A 4,601-nucleotide genomic window follows, 5' to 3' on the forward strand; every position below is an offset into this window, starting at 1 on the left:
CTACAATAATCTAGTGCATCCTAAATGCCAAGACACTTAAAGGTGTTGCACTTGTATAACAGGAAAAGGGAGAGTATTGCTAGCAAGTACCCTACCTTAACCATTAGCTTTTGCTTACCTTTAAACACATGGTGTGGAGAGCGTGTGGCTTTCCTTGTCTTTAAATACATGGTGTGGAGAGAGTGCAGATTTCCTTGCCTCTAAACACATGGTGTGCGGAGAGTGTAGATTTCCTTGCCTCTAAACACATGGTGTGGAGAGAGTGTGGATTTCCTTACCTCTAAACACATGGTGTGGAGAGAGTGTGTCTTTCCTCCGCTCTAAACACATGGTGTGGAGAGAATACGTATTTTCCTTGCCTCTAAACACATGGTGTGGAGAGAGTGTGGCTTTACTTTCATATGGGACTGCTCATAGAACTCCAATAACCCTAAATAAGGGTGAGAAATGTGTTCTCTAACCTAAGAGAGGGTTTAAATTTCATTTTAAACACTTTTCAAAGTGATTGACTTATAGTAAGGATGTGGGTAGAAGCATGTTAACGTGCTACGCTTTCTTAGGTTTTTACCAATGCTTTTCAGCAGTGCTAACATAAAAAATGGACATGTGGTAAAAAATTTTGCAAATAAAATTAGAATTTTTCAGAGATTATACATAAATATTCTCTTCTTCAAGAGCTTTCCAATGATGGACCCAAAACCGTGTAGCACGTTAACATGCTTCTATCGATGTATATCGATGTATGTATGCTAATGGGAGTTTATAAATATATGCTTTTAAAGATACTAAGCTAGAGTAACTTTGTATTACCCTTTTGTCATGCATGGATCTTGTATGCAAGGTTTTCTAGGTGAAATGGCAAGAACACCTTTCACTCGGCATACATCATTACCACATGATTGTGGTATACAAGTGGCTCTATTTGTAATTGCAAGACTTTAAATAGTAAAAGGAAAGCATCTTAGAGATGCATCATGTGATGTGTACTATCATCTCAAATGGAGAAAGCACAAATATAGTGCTTCCTTATGTGGAGATAAAGATACATGTGTAGTTAAGATCAAGGAAATCCATCCCATGTGCATTTCTTTATTGACATCAAGGAAATCATACTTTCTCTAAAGCCACATTCTATCATGCATAAGAATAAACCTTCGAAATAAGTGTACTTGGTGGCTTGATAGGATTTCCCCTTTCTTTGAGCATTATTTATCTATTTCACTTTAAAAAATATAAGAAAATCACATGAACTAACATAGTGGAAACAACCTCATAAAGTTCAAAAACTTTGAGCATTGATTGGTTCTTCGTTCATTCATAGTGCCACGTTTCTGCTTCATATCTCAAATCATTGTCAAGGTTTATGATTGCAAAGAATATGTTATTTTCTTAAGAATGTAACATAACTAGTGAGACATAGTTTAAGAAATCAAATATAGCCTTTTTTTAAACAATAAATTCTAAAAGGAGACGAGTGATTGAGATTTCATGTGGTTGTGCTTGTCTTGATGATAATGTAATAAAATATTATTTTTAAAGGTAATTTTTTTGAAGAGTTGTAAATATTGGATTTTAATAAATTTAATAAATAAATTGTGGGCTTTTACTTTAGATTTGGTAGTTTATTGAATGTTAAATTTTATGTGTGATTTATGAAAGGAACCAAACATTCCTTTCCACCTTAAACGGTAAAAAAAATCAAGCGAAAGCATAACACACTTTATATAGGGCTTGATGTGGCGAGCATTCGAAACTATGGTGTTGTTTAATAAACATTTAGGAGTTGTGACCATGAGGTGTGATGTAAAGTTAGGCTTTGCATGTCCTTAGTGTAAGAGCATGTGATGAAGGACATATTTGGGGCAATGCAATGGGGGGGGGTTGGTATTGTGAATTTCCTTAGTGTTAAAGCATGTGATAAAAGACATATTTAGGGTAATGCGATGAGGGGGTTTGTATTGTGAATGCCTTTAGAAAAAATTCAAATTATTCAGTAATATTACATGGTAAGGTGAAATATTTGGCATCTTCAGAAGATTCCCTAAAAGTAGAGGTGATTTTTAAGAAAATTTGAAACTCTTTACTCACATGAGTAAAGTATTTTATTTTTTAAATAATTAAGAATTATTATTCTTAATTACATTTTAAAAATACTTGAGAATAATAATAATGTAAAAAGTGGCTCAAATTTTGGGTACAAGTACTCGTACAAGGAAATGAAAAATGCATCCTTTCATAATTCTCACAATAATTTGATGATTCAAATTTATAGTTTTAAAATAATTCTACACTAGAGAAATGGCTAAAAAACATATTGTCACCATTGAGCTACTCTCTTCACCAGTGTCTACACTATGACTTTCCTAAAAACTATTACTTGAATCCTTAGATAACGTAGATGAAGCATTTTCTCTAAACTATATATAACATCATTGTCTTCATCAAAGTGACAACCTAAAATTAATAAACTTGGAGAATATCAACTAGTACAAACTTTGATTACATCAATCAAAATTTTTTTAACACTTTTCAAAAATCTTCTCCTTTATCTTTAGTTGACTTTGATCTTGTTAGAGATCTTGTCAGAGTGAAATTATGAACAAGTATATCAATCATTTTTATATTGTTGGTCATATATCTATGCTTGTTTTGTAAAAAATATATATATTTGTCCTTTTCTTTAGGTCATTAGAAGAAAAATATTCTCCATAAACAGAAGTGTTCTAATTTTCTATGAATACATGGTCTATGTGAGCCGATCGCCCATGCCTCGTATTGGGTCTATACCACTCTCACCATGCCTCGTATTGGGTCTATACCACTAATTAGTACTAATAAAAAAAACGTCAATGCAAAAAGCTAGAAAATATTCCTTGGACATCGAACGGGCAAATCGGCCCATGTGCAGAGCTCCGGTGCTTTTACGCGGACGTGGAAGAGAAGTGACACGTTTGTCCTGTTGAGAATAATACATAAGGGGCAGGAAGGGCTTTGCTTCTTCTAATATTCTGCGCGCACCAGAAGCGCACAAGAGGAACGTGCAGCTTCCGCTTGTTTTCTTTCTACATTTTTGCTGAGTGATGGAGAAAGCAGCAGCTCAGTACTCCAGCTGCCATGGTGGCGGCGGCGGGAGGAAGCTGCCCATGGCCCCAGCTCGGACAGGCAGGTAACCTTCTCCAGCAGGCGTCGCGTCGGCCTCCTCAAGAAGGCTTACGAGCTCTCGGTGCTGTGTGACGTCCAGCTAGCGGTCATCGTCTTCTCCCCTACAGGCCCCGGCTCTCGGAATTCGGAAGCCCCAGGTAGTAGGCTCCATTTAACTCTCTGTGTGTGTGGGTAACGCTGTGTGTGTGTGTGTGTGTTTTTATTTAAATTTAATAGTGTGTTTAGCCTACAACTGTGTGTGCTCGACCATATTATTATTTATGGAGTATCTTTAACCACATTGCTTTTGCCAATTAACATTGACATTGCCAAGGTTTGGGTAGCTTTTATTCTAGCTCGAAATCTTTTATAATTTTCCATTTATGGCATGTTAAAAAACACATGTTTCACTGAGCATCTTTTTCTCCAGCCTCTCCTTGCCCCCCCGCCCCCCTCTCTCTCTCTCGTTCGCGTCTGGTTCATTTTTCAGTGTCTCTCTCTCTCTCTCTCTCTCTCTCTCTCTCTCTCTCTCTCTCTCTCTCTCTCTCTCTCTCTGCCAGCCACATCTCAAAAGCAAATATTTATGCTCCCTCGTGTGGTACGCATTCACTAGCTTCTTGAGGGTTTTTTGTGTAGTAAGGCAGACATGGTCGAAGCTCTTTCTCTCTCCAAGAACCTGATGGAAAGGTCCCGAACGCTACCAGCCTCAATCTCTCTTGATGGTCTCTTGAAGGGAAATCGAGTATGATTTATTCGCAAATGAACTATTGTAGCCATAATCTTGGCTAATCTCCACTTAATTTAAGCTAAGTCTTGAATATCATATGCAACACGTAGGCTTACATGATTGTTAACCTTGCGAGTGCACAAGTAAAAAGTCGAAACGTATAAAGTTATGAATGTCTAACCTTGCAAAAAATTCTAAGCCATTAATTAATGGTACATCTATGTAAATAAGTTTGGGCTAGATAGTCAGCATTTAAGTGCAGCAAAGAGTTAAAATTTTTTACTTTATGTGTGCTTTATTGATTTGTAGATTGACGTTAATTGTCTGTCTATGAAATGAGTTTTTTCTAAACGTTTTGCTTATTTATAAGATCTTTTTGTGTGATTTCTCTCCTCCCTCTTTTTTCTCGTAAGTTGTAATACACTAAGATACTTACATTATTGTTACTAAAAAATATTTTTGAAGAAACTAATTAAAGGTTGTTTATTGAGCACTAAAAAGTCTTATTCAGTAGCATATTATGATCAATTACTTAATTAATCAATAATAGTATCATATTATGATCATAGTTAATTATTTAATTTCTTATATTTCTTAAGCTAGTAGAGTTGATTTTAAGTCAAGATTGTACTTTTTTTTTCTTAAATTTAAGAGAATTAAAATTTTCATAAGTAGATTCTATTTTGGGAGTGAATATTAGTTTAATTGTTTAATTAAAACTTAAAAGTTTTTC

At 35.3% G+C, this 4,601-nt stretch overlaps 1 long non-coding RNA gene across 1 annotated transcript; it reads left to right on the forward strand.

Annotated features, from left to right (window-relative positions):
• Positions 1-2,858: 2,858 nt before the first annotated feature.
• LOC147637822 (uncharacterized) lies at positions 2,859-3,964 on the forward strand. The gene is made up of 2 exons (XR_015265999.1): positions 2,859-3,299; positions 3,778-3,964. It is a non-coding gene; the product is annotated as an uncharacterized LOC147637822 (long non-coding RNA).
• The last annotated feature ends 637 nt before the right edge of the window (positions 3,965-4,601 follow it).

Source organism: Cibotium barometz, chromosome 6 (genome assembly GCF_041138505.1).
Source record: "Cibotium barometz isolate CiBa-2024 chromosome 6, ASM4113850v1, whole genome shotgun sequence".
Classification (NCBI taxonomy): domain Eukaryota; kingdom Viridiplantae; phylum Streptophyta; class Polypodiopsida; order Cyatheales; family Cibotiaceae; genus Cibotium; species Cibotium barometz.